Source organism: Cricetulus griseus, assembly GCF_003668045.3.
Source record: "Cricetulus griseus strain 17A/GY chromosome 1 unlocalized genomic scaffold, alternate assembly CriGri-PICRH-1.0 chr1_0, whole genome shotgun sequence".
Classification (NCBI taxonomy): domain Eukaryota; kingdom Metazoa; phylum Chordata; class Mammalia; order Rodentia; family Cricetidae; genus Cricetulus; species Cricetulus griseus.
The window spans coordinates 256,543,817-256,563,800 of NW_023276806.1; the positions used below are offsets into that span (position 1 = coordinate 256,543,817).

General features: G+C 46.9%; 1 protein-coding gene and 1 non-coding gene across 32 annotated transcripts in view; both read left to right on the forward strand.

The window, feature by feature from the left end:
- Trerf1 (transcriptional regulating factor 1) overlaps positions 1-19,984 on the forward strand; it is a 217,429-nt gene that overhangs the window by 36,449 nt on the left and 160,996 nt on the right. The gene's annotated exons all lie outside the window — the stretch shown is intronic.
- On the forward strand, positions 15,821-15,925 carry LOC113832545. The gene has a single exon (XR_003479844.1). It is a non-coding gene; the product is annotated as a U6 spliceosomal RNA (small nuclear RNA).

The following is a 19,984-nucleotide window of genomic DNA, read 5'->3' on the forward strand; positions in this document are numbered from 1 at the left end:
AGGTAAAGTTAAGTTTGAAAAGAGCTGTAGAACTGCATTTGATTTAATATACATCAGGGCTTTTCAAACCATCTTTTGTATGAAAAGTAATAATTAGAAGAAAATGAACTAGAACAGGAAAAAAAAAAAAAAGAGGAAAACCCTGGAGTAGACCAGCTATGCATGGCTCAGCACTGCCCTTAACAGTATTTCTTTGCTTTTATATTTGTGTCTGTTTATGGAGCTGTATACTAGGTCATGATATAAAGGAGCATCTTTCTACAGTTTTAAAGATTTATTTATTATTTTATATATATGAGTATTGTTTACACCTGTCTATGTGCACTGCAGGCATGCAGTGCTCTTATAGGCCAAAGAAGGTGTCAAATCTCTTGGAACTGGAGTAATAGATGGTTGGGAGCTACCATGTGGGGTTGTGGGAACCGAACCTGGGCCTGTGCAAGAGCAGCCAGTGCTTTTAAATGCTGAGCCATCTCTCCAGCCCCAAGGAACATTTCTGGGTGGGAGCAAGAGTGGAGGATAACTGAAAGCTATTACTACATGTTACTATTCAATAATTATATTTGCTGTTTACTGAGCACATGGCTGGCTCATTTAAATTTCATAACAATCCAGGCATAGTGGTGTACACATATAATTTGGGTGGCTCTGAGGCAGGGGGATGACAAGATTGAGACTAGACTGAGTACATTGAGTCACTCTATCTAAAGAGAGAGAGAGAGAGAGAGAGAGAGAGAGAGAGAGAGTGCCTCAAAACAACTGTTTGGAACAAATATTGTTCTCATCTTGGAGCTGAGGGAGGTTTAAGTTCAAAGGGGCTATGTGATGTTCCCAGGGTCAGGGAGCATTCGAGAGACGGAGCCTGGAATCAAACCTAAGTTAAACTCACAAAAGCATATTCCCACGGTTGGAGAGATTACTTAGTGGTAAAAGGTGTTTGCCCTACAAGCCTGACAACAGGAGTTTGATCCCCAGAACCTACATTAAAAAGGCTAGATGTGGTGGTAAACGTAGGTAGTCCCAGTGTCCCTACTGAGCAATGAGGCAGAGACAGGAGAATTGCCAGCTAGCCGGGAGTATGAAACTCAGCAACAGAAACAAAGGAGACCCTCACTCAGCATAGTGGGAGGAGAGAATAGGTACGGATGCTGCTCTCTGCCTCTCACATGTGTGCTATGGTGTGTGCAGTACCCCAACAACAACAACAACAACAGTAGTAATAATAATTTTAAAAGCTTCGTCTCATAAACCCACCCTCTGGCACAGGAAGAGCTTTTGGTGGAGCTTGCTGTCTCTACAAAGGCTCGGGCTACTGGGAAAAGAGCTGGAAAGTGGAAGGGATTCGGGTGGAGGTGGGTGGCCACCTGCCAGGGACATGGAGATAAGCCCTCTTCTATCCCAGGGAGAGTCTTGACCAGGTCACCGTGGTCTCTCATGACATAGCTAGGACTTGCCCAGTGCAGTCTAGAAGGTCATTTCCAACCCTCCAGTGACTTAGACTCTCAATGGAATGTGGCATAATTAACAGAAAAGATTGTTTATAAGTGGGATTTTTCTTTAATATGTTCTTAACTTTTCCATAGCAAACAGACACTTATTTTATGATTTAAACAAGTTATTAAAAATAAAATGTTTTTGATTATCTGTAATGAATTCATCTTGTGACTTATAGCATTTAAAAAAGTCATTAAACAGAAAACAATGCTGCAAAGCAACAAGAAACTTTGATGGAGATTTCTTCCTGGCAAGCATTCGAGGGACAGCTGGGAGCTGGTGTTCCTCCTCCTGTGTGGGCCGGCAAAGCGCAGGCTGTCCGTGCAGGCGATTGGTGGGCGTTGGGGACTGCAGCTTCTTATCTGTTTCCTGGCCAGGCCCATCTTCCCAATGCAGTGCAGGACGAGGCAGGGGCCGTGGCTAGGGAGTTTTCTCTCCAATTGCAAAGGGAAATGTATTCAAGGTGGAAAGGGTCTTAGAGACCATTACACTCAGCCCTTCTTGGTTATAAGCAGAGTCCTGAAGTGGGCCCAAGACTTGCCTTTGATCCATTTTCTGCAGCATAGACCTGGGACCTGCTTTCAAGTGGGTTAATTCACTTCTTTGTCAAGAGAAGGAGGGAGCTGCAAGTTGGATGAAGTGGTTGTTGGGGAATAAAGAGCAAAGAACGGTTACTTTCTTGCTGTTGTTGACACAGTGTCTCATGTAGCCCAGGCTAGCCTCAAACTCTCTATATGGTCAAGGATGACTTTGAACCTGTGATCCTTCTGCTTCCATACACAAGCCCAACAAGCCCAACCTGCTGGGGACTGAACCTGGGGCTTTGCGAATACTAGGCCAATTCTACCAGCTGAGCCACAGCCCCAGTGCTGAAGTTTCAGTTTTCAGTTCTGATTTCCTAAGGGGCTCCAAAGTGAGGTGAAGGTTTGTGATTTAGTTAAAATAACTTGTGGTTGGTGAGTTCAGGGGCCTGAATTCTGGCCTCTGCTTTAGAATGAACTGAGTGATTTGGGGCAAATGGCTTAGCCTGGCTTTTGCAGGATGGATCAGTTCTTCCTTGAGTATTGCTTAGTCAGCCTCACTGCAGCAGTGCCTAACAGAGCCCTCAGCCTTGTGTCCATTTAGAGCCAGTGGCCCGCTGTCCATTGAGGAGCTTTCAGCAGTTAGTGGATGTGGGAGATTCTCCATCCAGCTGGGTACCAGGCATTGGGGAACTGAGCATCTGGAACAACTGGTTGCTGTGTGAGCACAGATGGCATCCCCTTGACTTCAGGGAGGCTGCTGGGGTTCTGCACACTCAATGTGTATTGATCTGCTGGCATGCATGTCTCAATTTTGTGGGTCACATGAATGTGAGGTCTGGTCTGTCTTGGAACATGTACTGTGATGGTTTCCTTTGTAGATCTATCACTTGCCTAATTTATCACATGGCTATCGGTGGGGGACTGGAAACACAGCCATCTGATACTTGCCACTGTGTCAGGCAAGTAACCGAGGGATCGGGGCCTCTGCAGGAGTGGGGAGGAGAAGCCTTTTCCGGCTTCCCCAAACTCTAGGAGATGAGACAGGAGAGAAGCAACTGGAAGAGCGGTGCTGGAGAGAGGGCCAGCGCTTAAGAGCACACGACCCAAGCTAGGTTCCCAACATCCTATCAGGCAGCTTTCAACTGCCTGTAAGTCCGTCTCTAGTGGATTTGACACCCTCTTCTGACCGCCATGGGCACTGCACATACCTGCTTCTCCCCCATTTAAAAAGAGCCTTGACAGGTCTTACCAGTTTGTAGCAGCTTCTTGGATGGTTCGGACAGATTTCTCTGGACTGGCCTGTCCCCAACGTTGCCTTCTGTACTTAAGGGTAGTTTCCTTTGAACCTGAACTTAAATGTGAACCTGGGTGACTGTAGCTGGGAGGAAAGGCAGGAGGATGGCTGTTTAAGGTTTGTTTTTCTTCCTTATCAAGGCTAATGACATGACACTTTAAGGCTTTATGACTTAGTCGGGTGGCATCACTTGAAAGATCTAGCTCAGGGCTGCTTGAATGGTTCCGTGAAAGTAATTAGATGGCAGCTGTGAAATCTAGGGGGTGGTTCCTCTTCACTAATGACTCCAGGCTGTCCTGTCTGTTAGCACTGGCCTCCCAGTAAACACAAAATGTGTGGATTTATTTGTGTATTCTGCTGGAGGATTGGAGGATCTCTCCCTACTATTCCCTGCCTCTTACATCCCACAGCTTCTAGTTTTCTCTCAGATGAAGGCCTGTGAGCCCACCACAGTCTCAGAATCATCTAGACTTTGCCATGCTGGAGCAGCATAACAGGGAGGTGCTTAGAAAGAAATACAGAGTCTGGGGCCACATCCACAAGAGTGCACTCAGAATTTTCCTCTGTGTGTGAGTCTGTGTGCACACGTGTGGAGGCCAGAGGTCAATCAGTGCTGGGTGCAGTCGTCAGCCACTCTTCATCTAAGCTTTTAAGACATGGTCTCACGGAATCTGGAGCTCACCAGCTCATGTAGATTGACTGATCAGTGAGCTCCAGGAGTCCTCATGACAGGACTTCCCTGTTGCTGAGGTTGCCATTGAGTGCCAAGGCCCCAGACATTTTATATGGGCTTTGGAGAACTGAAATCAGGTCCTCATGCTTATACCTGCGAGTGTTTTACAAACCGAGCCATCTCCCTAGTCAGAACCTGCCTTTGACAGGGCGATCAGGGATGCTTTCGTATGGAGAAGTTTGGGACTAGCACAGATGGCCCCTGAGGTTAAAAGGATGGGTGACGGTGTGGTTTTGATTTTGTAGTATAAAACAGCTGTGTGATTCCTGTCTGCAGCCTGTCATTAAAGCTTGGAATTATGTGTGTGTCTTTGTGTGTGTGTGTGTGTGTGTGTGTGTGTGTGTGTGTGTGTTGTTTGCAGTTAGTTCACTTGTGGCAACAGCCCAGGGCTGTGGTTTACGCACCCCTAGCTCACCCAAGTTCTTGGCACAGCAAGTCATTTCTTTGAATACAAGCCTGGCATCATAGAGTGTAGGGAGTGTGACCAAATTACCACTTTCTTCCTGTTCCCTTCCTGCACAGGAGCCCACAGTGGTTCCCATGGCCTGCTCTGTGTGTGGTGCCCATACCTCCAGGGCCTGCCTGCATGTAACAGGTTTATCTGGAACTTTACCTTCTCTAGCCAGGCAGATGAAGCCTTCAATGCTGACTGTTTCCCTGCTAGAAGGGCTTCTAGAGCATTCCCTGACTGTGGGCACGCTGTTCTCGCAATACTCCCACAATGCTGTGTTGCACAGGGCCTTCTGGGCTTGTTTTCTGGGTGATTGTTGTTCTTGTGGACAGATCTTCCCTCACTCTTTATTCTGTTTACAATATCCAGGCATGCCAAGCATTTCACCTCTAGAAGGGGCATGGTGAGTGAACACGTGTAGGTCCCTCTGTCCTGGAGGCTGCTGTGTCAGAGCAGTGGAGGCAGGAGAAATGAGATGGCTCATCAGATAAAAGCTGTTGTCACACTATCCTTACAACTTGAGTCTGATCACCAGACACTGCAGTGGGAGCAGAGGGCTGACTCCTGAAAGTTGTTCTCTGACCTTAATGCATGCTCACAGTCGTCCCCCCCCCCCACGAAGGGGGCCTGGAAGCAGCTGGAAGGCCCTCTCTGGAGTTGGAAGGTCATGGGCATCTGATAACAGGAGGGAAAGTGTTTCTTGGAGTCCTTCCTTGGTGGCAGATTTGTTTGCTTATTGATGACAGTCCCTCATGAAGGGAAGTTGGGGAAGGAACTCAAGGAACCTGAAGCCAGGAAGTGATACAGAATCCATGGAGGAATACTGTCTATTGGCTTGTTGCCCATGCTTGCTCAGCCTCCTTTGTCACAGCACCCAGGACCACTGCCCAGAGATAGCACTATTCACAGTGAACTGGGCCCTCCATGTCAGGGATCAATCAAAATTATGTGTCACAGACTAGCCCACAGGCCAGTCTGGTGGGGACATTTTCTCAATTGAGGTTTTCTCTTCCAAAATGACTTTGGCTTGTGTCAAGTGGACATAAAAACTAAGCCAGTGTAGCCAAGATGGCAACGCTGGGCCCCATGTTTTTCTGGAGGGTGTTTCTGGTTTGTTGCAAATCCTCCCTGTTTTCATGCGAATCTCTTGGTTTAAAAAAAAAAAAGAGGCCTTAAGTGTGGTGGGAAACAGGGGTTCAGGATTCAGGAGCGAGGCTGATTTGGCATTGTCCTAGTAAGAGCTGGGGTGGAGGCTATTATTTTCTTCTTCGAGTGAGTCCGGAGGAATCTTTTGCTGTGTTTAGAAATCATTTATGAATTATGGAAGTATGTGTTCTTTAATTTTAAAAATGATACCAAAATAGAACACAGTGTAAACAGGCCAGTTACTGTAGAAGATGTGAGAAACTTAACAAAACGAAGAACTATCCCTTAAAACAGTTCCTGGACCAGATGCACACTGAAGGTGCAGCAGGTGACTTTGATACCGTTGACCTGGTCCTGGAGCAGAGAGGGACACTTGCATTCTTTGTATGAAGGCATCAGTATATGACAGAAGAGGGTGTGCACGCCACTACAGAGTGATTCCGTTCTGCAGGCTGAGAGGCAAAGTCCTAATGATAATACTCTGAGCAGACAGAATCCAGCTGCCCAGGGAGAGAGCGCTTCGTAGTCACGTGGGCTGCTGAGTGGGGATTTGAGGATAGGGTAGTTTTAGGGTTTCTAGTAATAAGCATTTGTCGTATTACAGGGTCTGAGGAGAAAATAAGATGCGGAAATAGTTGATAAAAAATTAAACATCTGTTTCCAATAAAAACTCTTATGGGAATAATTAGGCGCTTCCTCAACAGGGGAAGGTAGATTTTTGTCAAGCCAGTAGCCAAAGTTTTGCTTAGTGTGAGGCGGCAGACAGGAGGTATCCCATTAAAGTCACACAAAGAGACTGGGGATGTAGCTCAGTAAGCAGGGTGCTGGCTTCCCGTGCATGGAACCCTAGGTTTTATCCTCACACTGCACAAACTGAGTGTGGTGACTCAAGCCTACGATCTCAGCACTCAGCCTTAGGTGGGGGCAGGATCTGAACTTCCTAGAGCATCCTTGGCTATGTAGCAACTTCCAGGCCAGGCCAGTCTGAGCTACACAAGACCTTGTCTTTAAAAAATAATTGCTGGGTGGTGGGGGCACACACCTTTAATCCCAGCAGTCAGGAAGCAGAGGCAGGTGGATCTCTGTGAGTTCGAGGCCAGCCTGGTCTTCAGAGTGAGGTCCAGGACAGACAGGGAAACCCTGTCTTGAAAAAAACAGAACAATCAGAAAAATGTTCTATCATCTTAGAAATGCTGTCCTAAATTTGACACTGGAGTATAAGCCATAGAATCAATAGAATTTTTTTAATTGTGAAAATTAGCATTGCATGAAAAAAAAAAAGCAAAACACCGAAATGACATCAAAAGATGATAGTCTGAGAAAAAAATTGCAATCTGTCTAGAAGGAGCCCATTTTCCTGGCATACAAAGAGCTCTGGAAAATAAAGGGATCACTAAGCTTACTAAAAATTAAATGAAGGGCACGGACATAAGTCTGCCGGGAAAGCCCTGTGGAGGTTTCCTCAGGACTTGGAGATGCACAGACTGGCATGCAATGCTGTGTATCAGCCTCGACGGGAGGGCATTCCGTACCTTTCAGTCAGATGCTTGAGAACACAGATTTGGTAAGTCATTTCGCACATTGCCAGTGAGAGCCAACGGGCGTGGTTGTGTGGGAAGGTAACCATGCTCTTCATCCAGACTATAAAAACCGTGTCCTGGTCCCGAACCATCGCCCTGGAGGAAAGCTCCCCTGCATGTGCAATGTTCAGGGGATGTTGCTGTAACAGTGCAAAGTGAAAGACAGCAACATAAATGTCCACCCATAAGAGAAAAGCTAATGAAAGCTAGACCTCTGGGCCAATAATTTAGTCTCGTGGATTGTACACAAAGCCAAGTAAAGATTGGAAGATGGCAGTGTCAATTGCACACATGAGCGCAATTGTTTGATGGCAGTTTTTTAAAAAATAGTTTTATACATTTAGTTCATTAAGATTTTGTATTTATGTCTGTGTGGAGCTTGTGTGTCTGTGTAGGGGTGTTCCCATGAGTGTGAAGGTATGTACCTGTATGTGCAGGCCAAAGGTTGGCATTGAGCGTCTCCCTCGATTGCTCTCCACCTTATGTACCAAGACAGTGTCTCTCACTTGAACCCAGAGCTTATGGATCTACCTAGTGCAACTACTTGGCTTGCTTAAGGGAATCCCTTGGTTTTGCCTTCCTGAGCACTGGGGTTACGAACAGGCTGCCATGCCCACAAGGCATTTAGGCATTTATGTGGTTCTGGGGATTTTGACTTCTGGTCCTCATGCATGCATACATAGCAAGGAGCCATCTCCCCAGCCCTAAACTGAATTTCTTGAGATGATACAGGTGTATGTCTGTAATTCCAGCATTTGGGAGGGGGAGGCAAAAGGGTCAAGAGTGAAAACTCACCCTTGGCTACATGGCCAGTGTAGCTAGTTTGAAAACAGTCTGGGTTACGTGGCATCCTGATTCAGATAAGTAAAATCAATCAATTGAACAAACAGAGATCAAATTTAAAAGGAATATGTTAGGGTGATACCTGCCCAAGACAAGCTCTCAGAAGGAAACAAGTGAACACGTATGTATGCGTGCCCAAATACATGGAGCCTGTCTGTTGGCCACAGAACACTTCACTTAAATTGTGCTTTTAAGGTTTATGGGCAGAATCCACAGTGCCTGCAGCAGCCATCTGGTCATTAGCTGGTAAGGAAATCCCAGGCTGAGATTTCTTCTAAGTGTGGGTGGAGATGCCCACGGCGGTGAGAAGCCTGCTTGCCTATATGCCTACACAGATCTCCCTCGGGGTCTGGATCTGAGTGGCCTACCTGGCCTACCCAGACCCAGCCTGTGACATCTTGGGTGTGGACCACCCCGCAATTACTTCCTGTAGCTCAGGCCGGGCAGACTAGTCTGAGGAAGCGGAGACTGCAGTTCTTTCCGGCTGGGATCCTGGCCCGAGACGCTGCTGCTCTGGCTTTGACACAGTGGAGCCTCCAGCTTTGTTCTGCATCCTATTTCCTTCTCTAAGTTTTAGTTCTACTAACAGGCCCTGTGTGGCTTCCTGTTCCGCTCTGATGCTGGGTATCCAGGTCCTGGCCCATGTCTATCCTCTGCCAGGGATATGGGGTGTGGTAAGATTTGTTTGAATGCTAGTTTATCAACTTTCTGGTCCTATCACTCTTGGGTAAATTATTTACCCCACCTGCACCTCAGGGTCTTTAGGTGTGACAGGAACAATAGGCTACCCTGCACAGAGTGAGTGTCGATAACCAGTGGATTAGGAGCCTTGCTCTTTCCGGGCTGTGGTGCTGTCATGATAGATGGTTCCTTTACCTCTCTGTTGCTGAGTCACTTGTGCTGGTTTGGGGCACTTCCTGGGACCATTCGTAACTCTATCCTATGTTGTCCCTTTTCCTGAAACCACTGTGAAACAAACTTCCCATCTAGATCATCATTACACTCCCTTGGCAGGAGGTCTGCCCACCACTGCTCAGCTCCTTTGTTTAAGCTTAGACCTGAGTGAGAAGAAAATCACAGACTACTTTCATGTACAAACACAGGCTGGCCAGGGAAAATGGCACATGAATACAATCTCCGAACCCAGGAGGTGGAGGCAGAGGGTGGGAGCAAGGACCACCTCAGCCCCGTCACATGTTCCAGTCCAGCCTGAGCTGCATGAGACCCTTTCCAGACATAGCCCAGTATAAAACACAGCCTCAGAAATCATGTATGAACTAAAGAAATGGATGAATGAATGGCGCGGAGGCTTTGGGACACGTTTTGGGCAACTGCCAGCCGCTGGCCATGTTGCTCCGTCCAGGGCACCAAAGGAGTTTTGAGGGCTATTCAGGTACCTGGTCATCTGGTTTTTTTAAAGTCCCTGTGAAGGACCCTTGACGTCTACTTCAGAAAGGTGGGAGCTGGGAGGCCTTTGCAGAGGAGGTGACATTTGAAATGAATCCAGAAGGTTCTTATCTCAGTAGTTTATCTACGTGAATTTTAAGTCACCTAGCAAATTTTAAGTTCTTAAAAAAAAAAAAAAATCAACCCAGACAAGTCTCACTTGGCTTCTCAGCCTTTTGGTTAAGGTCAAGTTTGAAAGTGAGTCTTGAAGCTGGGTTTGATGTTGAGCATCCAAGCATTGCATGGTGGAGACAGAAAGATCAGTCTGGGCTACGTGAGGTCCTGCATCATACTCCTCTCCCAAGTAAAAGAAGGCCGGGGATGTAGCTTAGATGGTAGAGTGTTTGCCTAGCATGCATGAAACCTAGCCCCAGTACTGCAAAAGCCAGGCATGGTGGACCCTGCCTGTGATCCCTGCACTTGGAGCGTGTAGACAGAAGAATTTGAAGTTCAAGGCCATCAGCTGCTTGTGCCGTTTAGACACTATCTCAAAACCAAACAACAACCTGAAATTAGATTTAAACAGTTTTGAAGTTTTGAGAAGTTACTACACAAAGCTTATCCCAGGAAGAGAAGTCCAGCTCAACAGACTAGTGTTAATGGAAAGAAAGTATAAACGTTGAAGACCTAGTAGTTAGGACAGAACTTAATATGTAACTGAGACTCACCAAAAGTTTGATGAATGAAGAAATTTGGTCTCACTAAATACAGGAAAATACTGAGAACCTATGGTATATGCAGTATTAAGTATCACAACATTAAAATATGTATGTCAGATCATCGACTCCTACACCAGAGGAAGGGTCTGTGTGCCATCTGGTCACAGCCTTCTATAGAAGTTACTTCTAGAGGAGAGAAACAGGAAGTAAGCCCAGAGCCCCTTATCTCAACTCTTGTTTAACAGAGCCTTAACAGAGGCTTGTCATGACAGTATAGGAACAAAACAGAAAAAAAAAATGCTGGAGGGATTGGTATAGGGAAGGAAGAGATAAAAATACGGCTGTTTACAAATGACACAATTTCTATTGAAAGAAGATGACAAGCTGCTTTGTGGCTGCTTGTGCATAGACATTAAGGGGTCTAAAGTTGCTGCTTCAGTCTCATGGCCAGACAGTGAAGTTCCAGCCAACGCCATCACGGAGCCTGGAAAGTTGCTTTAATGTGATCCAGGGACAGCCGGTGTCACCCCAGAGGGTCTTTTGAAGCAGCAAGGTCCTGAAGCGGACCAGAGAGGAGAGTGGGAGACATTGGAGCTATATCAAAGCTGACCAATGGGAAGTGAATGTTTACCCTTGGGGCAAAGAACAGCAGTATTTGGAAATTCTATAAAAATCCTCAATACCAGATGTGGTGCTGCACACCTTTACTCTCAGCACCTTGGAGGTAGAGGCAGCTGGATCTCTGAGTTTGAAGATGAAGAAATAAATTTTCTTTATTATTATTATTATTATTATTATTATTTTGGAATACATTTTCTTAAAAATGATAAAAGCAAAACTAGGTGAGGTGGGGCATGCCTGCCATCCTAGCATTCAGGAGGTGGAGGCAGGAGGTCAGGAGTTCAAGGCTACATTTTGAGTTTAGGCCAGCCTTAGCTATATGAGACTGTGCTTCACAAACAAATAAATGATAAAATAAAAATAAGTAAAATCATGTAAAGGGGGAAAGAAATGGATGAGGAAATGGTTGTGATAACCACGGGTGAGGCACACTGAGAACCACACACGGAATGATGCAGGCAGTGAAGGCAGATTCATAGGCTGTACTGTCTACTCAGGCAGCCTGGGGAGAGATCATTTCATATGAAGTCCAGACAATGAATAGATGTGCAGAAGAAATGCAAGGTAAAATTGCTAGCTACAAAAAATAGATGTTCAACCAACTCAGTGGTAGTGTTTCATTGGACTTGTAACATTAGTTATACTGTTGCTGTTTTGTTATTATTATTGTTGTTGTTGAGACAGGGTTTTGATGCATAGCCTTGGCTGTCCTGGAATTCGATATCTAGGCCAGGCTGGTCTTGAACTCACAGAGATCTGCCTGCTTAGGCCTCTGGAATGCTGGGATTAAAGGTGTGACTTAAGTCAATTTTACAAAACCTATCCTTGAGGTCAGTAGGAATGAAATTTGGGTACTGCCCCCTCCCCAGTTGGAGAGTGGAGCCAGCTTTTCAGGAGAGTGTCATGACCTTGGACAACAAGAATTAACAGCTTGACCAGTATTTTTGCTTTTGGGGGAGTAAGCACCACAGAGACAACCTGGAAGAGGAAGAAACTAACTTGTCCGCAAATGGGAAAAACAAAGGGAAGGAGCCTCAATGTGTGGAACTGGGATGTTAGGTAGGTCCTCTCCCCTTAGATACAGGCAGCCTTCTCTAGATGGCTTGTCAGGTCTGGTTTTTTACTAGGTAGATCACTGATGAGAACCCGGAAAAGCCCAGAGCCTGCTGGTGTGGATCAGCTATAACTCAGTGTTCACTGAGTTATAGACTTTGGGTCTGGCTAATATAGCTGCATAACCCTGGAGTTTTCAAGTTCTTTGCAATGAAATTTTAACTAAAAAGTCATTTCATTAATGTCCTCTCCAGTAAAATTGTGACTTACATATTGCAGTTTGTTTGATTTAACAATTTTATTTTAAAATTATATTTATTATTTTGTGTATGTGTGGAATAAACACATGTAGTAGCATTCTGTGATAGTCAGGGAACAGCTTCTGTCTCCCTAGTGCGTGGGCCCCAGGGATGGACTTCAGGTGAGCAGGCTTGGCAGCAAGCCTTTTACCCGCTGAGCCATTTCAGTGGCCCATATTGAGGTTTTTAGCAGAAAGGTGGGGAAAATCCTGGCATGGAAGGAAACTGGGCATCCACGCAAAGCTGGATTTGAGTCACTGTGCTGCCATGTGGTTTGGGGCAAATCACATATCTCTTCTTTAGCCTTGGCTCCGCCTTAGAAGAGGTAACTGGTGATACCCACAAATGAGATCAGAGGGGTTCTGGGCTTTCGTTAAGGCGGGTCTTCAAGGCATAGTAAGCTCTTGCCTTCTTGTTTTGTCCCCATGTGTGCAAACACCTGGAGTTCTAGGCCTACTTCTGTGTGGCAATGGGGAGATGGAGGGTGGGTCGGGACGTCATAGGCGCTGCAGCCTATGACGGTTAAGCAGAGTCTGTGCCCATTCGTTTCAGACCGGCAGACAGGACCCAGGAGGAAAAGACCTTCTGTTGGGCTGGTGGGGTAGCCCATGAGGGGCCTTGGGCTCATTTTCCAGAAGAAAGGAAGGAAGGAAGGAAGGAAGGAAGAAAGGAAGGAAGGAAGGAAGGAAGGAAGGAAGGAAGGTAGACTTTCATGGGCAGAGTCACCATGTGTTCATCGTTTTTTTCTCCTTATTTAACTTTTCTTAGGCAGGCCAGTTCTTGTTTTTTCAGATGAAAACATGAGTAAGGGGCTTAGAGAGTCCCATGGGAGGGGATGGAAGCTCTGCCTTCACCCCAAACACACATTGATGAGCCTCTGTCCTGGGGCCTTGTATCTCAGGGCTGAGTAAACTATGTTCTTTGTCTCTATTTGTCTTAGTAATTTTTCTATTGCAATGACAAAAACATCATGACCAAGGCAACTTATAAAAGGAAGCACTTAATTTAGGGACTCATGGTTCCTGAGGATTCGAGTTCATGACTGTCAAGCAGTGAGCTGTGATGCAGGCAGGCAGGCAGGCATGATGCTCAATCTGTAGCTGAGAGCTTAAGTCTGATCCTATGCTCACAGGGGGAGGAGTGACACCATCTTGGAATGGTGTGAGGTTTTGAAAGCTCAAAGCCCCACACATCAGGGACATACCTCCTCCACCAGACCACATCCCCAATCCTTCCCAAACAGTTCTACCAACTTTGAACCAAGCACTCAACTATATGAGCCTATGGGAGCCATTCTATTCAAACCTCCACAGAGATAAAGCTTGGGTGGTCGTGATGCCTGCCTTTTCCAAGAAGAAAGATTCTGAGTTACTATAATGGCCCCTACGGCCTCACTCTGCCTTCTATGATATAGTGTTAATGATGGACCTTGGGAGGATTTGTAGACAGTGGAAGCTCTCTATGTGTAGTTGTAGAGAAGCTGCAGTTGACTTGAGTCTGTAACTAAGGTACAAGCCACCTCAAGGACTGGCTGTGTTTGCTGGGAGTGGTTGTGAATACCCTAAGTGCTCCTGTCTGTGTCTTCATGGCTGAAGCTTCTCCTTTTGCCTCCATCTTCCATGTGTTGGGATTACAGGTGTGTATCACCACACTTCTTTTATATAGTACTGGTGACCCACTTAGGGTTTTGTGTACACTAGACACTCTACAAACTGAACTCCACCCCAGCACTAATTTTTTTAACATTTATTTGTGATATATATGTATGTTTGTATATAAAACTTGTGGGTGTGGGTGTGAATACCACATGTGAGGTGCCCTGTAATTGGAGGTTTCTCATCCTGTTCACCAGTTCCCAAATAACACTCAGAGGCTTAATGTTAGTTATAATTGTTTGGCCAGTGGCTCAGGCATATTACTGACTAGCGCTTAAAACTGAATTAGCCCTTTTCTATTATTCTGTATTTTACCATGAAGCTCGTGACTTGGTACCTCACATCTTGCTTCCCCTGTGACTACATGGCATCTCTCTGACTCTGCCTTCTTTCTCTCTGTAACTCTGTTTGGATTTCCTGCCCAGCTATATTCTGCCTGGCCATTGGTCAAAAAAGCTTTATTCATCAACCAATAAAAGCAACACATATTAGCAGCATACAGAAGCACATCCCACATCATCTCCCCTTTTCTGTCTAATTAAAAAGGAAGGTTTTAACTTCACATTGTAAAGTTACATATAACAAAACAGGTATCAAGTAAGAATTATAATATTTAGTCCATTTGCATTTGGCAAGATTAAAGAAAATACTCTATCATCTATGTTTGTGAGTCTAAAGTTTTATGTCTAATTTATCTTTTATCATAGCTCAGGAAAAATATAATTATAACTATCTGTCTTTAACTCCATCAAAGACCCCAGAAAGGTCTATAGATGGAATTTTAGAAGAGATATACCACCTACTTGGTATGTATACATTCTTAGCTATAGTTGATATTAGTCTGGCAGTTCGTATCATCACCCTCAAAGAAGGTGTCAGATTCCTTGGAGCTGGGGTTCCAGATAGCTGTGAGCCATCTGCTATGCCCAGCACTTAATTATTGACCAATACAAAGGTTCTGAGCGGTAATCTCCCTGATGGGGAGGTGTCAGTCCTAAGGTGGTTAATGCCTTGTATTTTGGATGCTTAGCTGGGGCAGGAAGGTGGGGTCGGATTGGGGAACAGGGAGAAGGTGGGGTCGGATTGGGGAACAGGGAGAAGGTAGGATCAACATGCTGAGAGGAAGTGTCTTGAGCAGGAAGGAATGAGAAACGATGTTGGGTGGGGCCCTTGCCTGAACAAACACTGTGAGTCCTCAGAGGCTCCCAGACTGGGGTTGTATTTCTGCATTTCTGAGTGTGGCTGAACTAGGTGGTGGTGTAGGGGGAGGGAGGAGGGAATAAAAACCCCAGAGGGGTGACAACAGCAACCCTGGATGGAAGAACTAGAATGTGCCATGTGCAGAATTCAAGAGTGGTGGTGGGGGCACTGGAGAGTGTGGGTGACCTCACCAGCTTTTGATGAGGGACTAGGTGTTCAGTGAGAGCCCAAAGGGAATGAAATGCGTGAGGGTATTGAACTGAACTTACTTGGGACACGTGGAGTTTTCAGCCCGTGTTGTAGGTGGGAGTGTCTAGTCAGAAGAAGGTCCCCTGCTGAAGTCAGCCACTGTCTGCAAACAGATGTTCCATACAGTGCTTGAAGCTGTAAGCGTGGATGGGCCAGTGAGAAGGACGTGGGTGGACAAAAACAGTTACAGGAGTGGACTGTGCAGATTTGAAGAATGCTCCAATTATAAAACACATAAAACTGGAATGCAGCCCTCTCTGCTGCCCAAGAGCTGGCCTGCAGCCTGCAGGGTGGAGTCCCAGCCTCTTAGCTCACCTGGACATCTGTTGGGAAGTTGCCTTCTCTAAGGCTACCCTAGCAGAGTGCAGCAGGCCGGATGAGTCTTTCAAAGTTCTGGATGCTTGAAATCCAGGTCTACGCAGGGAAGAGCCTTGTGTCTGTCTACACCTTTCTTTCAGCTCCTGCGGTCCTTGGTACTCTTCCGCTTGCAGAAACATAAATTGTTTCCCGCCCTCCTCATGTGTGTTTGCATGCATGGGTATGTGTTTCTGTTTTCTTTTAAGTACAGTGGCTGTGACTCGCCTTAGCAGCTCATACGCTAAAATTGGAATGATATAGAGATTAGCATGGCCCCTGTGCAAGGATGACCTGCCAATTCGTGAAGCCGTCCTTAAGTTTGATACCCTGCCTCAGTGAATCCAGTGGAGAGTGATTGGCAAAGACACCTGATGTTAACCTCTGGCCTCCATAAACACATGCACCCAGCACATGTGTGTCTACATACATTCAAAGCACTCATACATACTGCTTGCACACCATATATCTATGCATGAACAACCACGTCAAAAAAGATGGAGTTAAAGATGAGTTATATACCAATTCCATTTGCCGAGACCCTGTTTCTCAATAAGATCCCACTGTGAGACTCCACATCTCGTGATCAGGAACTTGGGGGTGGGTACCCTGGCATTTCTGTTTCTAGCATCCCCTCTACCCGATTGCCATGATCTTCATCTAGGAAGAGATCCACAATATACCCCAGCCAAAGTTCAGTGTCTGCACCTCATGAGCACTCACTGAGGAGACCCCAGTACTGTCTGTGTCCCCACTACGCCCTGGACTCCTTAACACCTGAGTCCACCTCCCCCTGTTTCTTTGCACTGAGTGGCAGAGACAGCCTCAGCTCGGGTATGAGTGCTAATTCTTTTTTTTTTTTTTCAAGACAGGGTTTCTCTGCATAGCTTTGGAGCCGGTCCTGTAACTCGCTGTGTAGACCAGGCTGGCCTCAAACTCACAAAGATCCGCCTGCCTCTGCCTCCCGAGTGCTGGGATTAAAGGCATGCAACACCAACACCCGGCATGGGTGCTAATTCTTAATTAGCTGTGTGATCTTGGGTGACTTTCCTAGTTTCTCTTTACCTTAGTTTCCCTTTGTGTCAGATAGAGCTATTAAATGAGAACTTACTGGGTCATGAGGACAAGCCCTGAGAGCAGCTATTCAGGGGCTCACATCTCCAGGAGGCCAGGATCTTGTTTGTTCCTGGTATTTGGTGCGGTGTCTAACATGGCAGGGAACCCATAAGGACTTGTTGAACTTACACATAAAGAGACTCAGCGTGAGGAGAACTGACGACACTTGTGCATTATGAATTTGAGCCTTCCTTAGAAGGCCCCTTCCCTCTGCCCGAGGCCCCGGGAGTTGGATAGCTGCATGGCTGGATGCTGATGAGTTCGGTGGTATACAGGGGTCTCATTTTGACTCAGTTGCACAGCCCTGTACTTGGCGCTTCTCTTTCATGTGGGTGGAACAAATTTTGGCTTATTACATAGTGGTATCTACGGTGGCTTCTACAGATGAGTCACCATTTACTGTAAAGTTTTCAGATGCCCGGCAGACACGCCCATCGGTGGAGCTCAGGCCCTCTGCAAGACCAGCAGCCCAGCCTCAGACGACTAGTGAGAGACAGAGGGCTTGTGGTCCCTTTTAACATGAAGGTCACAGGTGGAGGTCTGCCTGTAGCTTCCATATTGCCTGCTGGAAATCTAGTTTGATATTTGCTAAGTGGTGGGCACATGGCAACTGTTAGATAACAAACACGCTGTACATTCATGCTTGCTCTGCTTCTAGACAAGAGGCTTATTCTTGTGCCTAACTTTGTTTTTGTGTGAACTATTAATTAAAAGAAAAAAGGTAGGCCGCAGGCTCCATGGGTAGTGTTTGCCTTACTAGCGTGAGGACCTGAGTGAAAAGCTGGGCAGAGTGGGTGTGCTTGTAACTTCGCTATTGGGAGGCGGAGACCGGGGAATCCTTGGGGCTCACTGGGCAGCCTGTTCTGAGACCCTGCCTCAGAACACAAGGCGGGGGTGGGGGTGGAGGGGGGCGGAGAGACAGTTTAGAGGGTAAAAGTGTTTGCTACTGATGATCTGCATGGTAAAGGAGCGAGCTGACTTCTGGAAGTTGTCCTTTGACCCCAACACACATACTGCGCTGTGTGACTTCTGAATTTATTTTTATTATGGTTTTATGGTTGTCTGTATGTGTGTGTGTGTGTGCGCGTGCGCGCGCGCGCGCGTGTGTGTGCGTACTCGCGTGTGCTGGCCTAAGAGTGGAGGCTGGAGGACAGCCTTGGGTGGAGTGCCATTCCTCAGGCACCCTCCACCTTAATTTTGTTTTTTGTCCTTTTTTTCATGGCTTGGAAGTTGCCAAGTAGGCTAGGCTAGGCCCCAGTGGGTCCCAGGGATCCACTTGTCTTTGTACCCTCAGAGCTGGGATTACAAATCCACTTCACTGTGCCTAGATTTGCCTCCCCTCCCCTCCCCTCCCTCTCTTCCCCTCCCTCCCCTCCCCTCCCCTCCTCTTCTCTCCCCTCCCCTTTCTTTGCTTCTTTCCTTATTCCCCCCCCCCACATCCTTTGCCAGGCCAGCTGGCTCCCCAACCCCATATAAGACATCTCTGAAGGTGCCTCTCAGACCCAGTTTCCTCTCTCTGGGGACAGTGACAGTTTCTTCAGTAGGATCATTCTGAGGCTTTTGGTCCTTGGTATGTAGTCAGTCTAAGAGTGGCCACTGTACTTGGAGGAAGTGGGCTTTGGGCTTTTGAGGTCATGGATGGCAGGAGCTGCCCTTTGGTGCAGTGAAGGTGTGGAGGTGCCCTTTCTGCCCTCCTTCCTGGTTTGCGGAGGTAATTTATTCAAAATCTGCAGCTAGTTACTGTATTCATTTGACGGGTTTGTGCTTCTCTATCTGTGCCCATGGATCCCTGCCTCAAAAATAAAACAGAATGAAACCCACTCCTACCCCACCCACCTATGCCCTCCACCCCAGCCCCTGACCCGTGCCCTCCTCTGGGGCCTCTCTCAGGACCTATCAGCTGTTCTGGCCTGGCCGTGCCTTTTCAGGTGCATTCCATGGACCACAGTGAGTCCTTGCAGTGTGGGTCCTACTTTCTCCATCACAATGGCCACCTGGACAGGGGGATGGCTAGTTCTCCTTAGGTCCCACCTAGGACCCAGGTCTCTTGAGACTGCTGCATATGTAAGAGGCCGTCACCATTTGGGCTTCCGAAATCCAGCACTCTGTGAGGCACAGCCAGTGTTTATGGGGCAGTGGTGCTAGACAATGTGAAATCCAGGCTTAGGAGACACCTGGGACCGGGTAGCCTCATGTGCAGGCTGTTTCCTGAAGGCCCAGGACATCAGGATGTCCTTGCTTCTGCCTCCTCCTCATTGTTGGGGTCTTCTGAAGTCTGTCTTTTCCTGTCCCAGGTGACTGTGATAACACAGCTTCCATTTCTTGAATTCACAAGTGTCACAGTGTTCTGCCTTTGCTAGTGTTTATTATCTTCCTGGGGGTATGGTCCTTACTGGAGCCCCGTGAGCCCCACAGGCACCCCAGAATGAGTGAGTGAGGATGCACATGAGCTGCATGAAGCCACTGGTGATGAAATGGGGAACCACTTCCCTCTGCGCCTGACAGGGATGAGAGATCCTCGCCTCCTAGTCAGTTGCAGTGTTCTTTCTTCTGTCATGTATTCATGTGCTGGGTGTGAATGTGCCATAAGAGTCATGTAATCTGAGCCGGGCACAGCCCTTTTTGCCTGCTTCTTCCTAGGGAAGAGATGGTGCAGCGTTCAGGGTGTGGCTGGTTGGGGTGAATGGTACAGTCTGTCACCGGGACCAGGAATATTTTGAGCCACACAAAAGACGTGGGTCCCGTGACTTCTGTTTTTAAAGGGAACTGCACCCAGTGTGGGGGAGTGTGGGAGGAGTCTGCCCATGGTAGCTGGCTCTATCCCGCCATCAGGGCTCTAAGGCAGTTCTAACTCTGGAGATGATGTTTTCCCCACTGCATCCCAAACACTTCTACAATTCTAGAATGTTCTAAGCCCGGGATCCCAGTCATTGTGGGGCCTTTGGGCCTTTTAAAAGTTTATTGTTAAAGATTATTTTATACACATGGGTGTTTGCTTGTATGAATTATATATGCACCATATGCATGCCTGGTGTCTGAGGTTGCCAGGAGAGGGTGTGGATCTCCTAGAACTGGAGACTGTTAGGGACAGTTGTGAGCTGCCATGTGGATGCTGGGAATTGAACCCCAGTCCTCTGTTAAGAGTAAGTTCTCTTAACTGCTGAGCCGTCTCTTCAGCCCCTTCAAGTGTCCAGTGGGCTGTGTGGAGAGACAGAAAGAGTTCTGATCAGTGGTGACTGGTCCCTGTTGTATTTGGTTATAAGGACT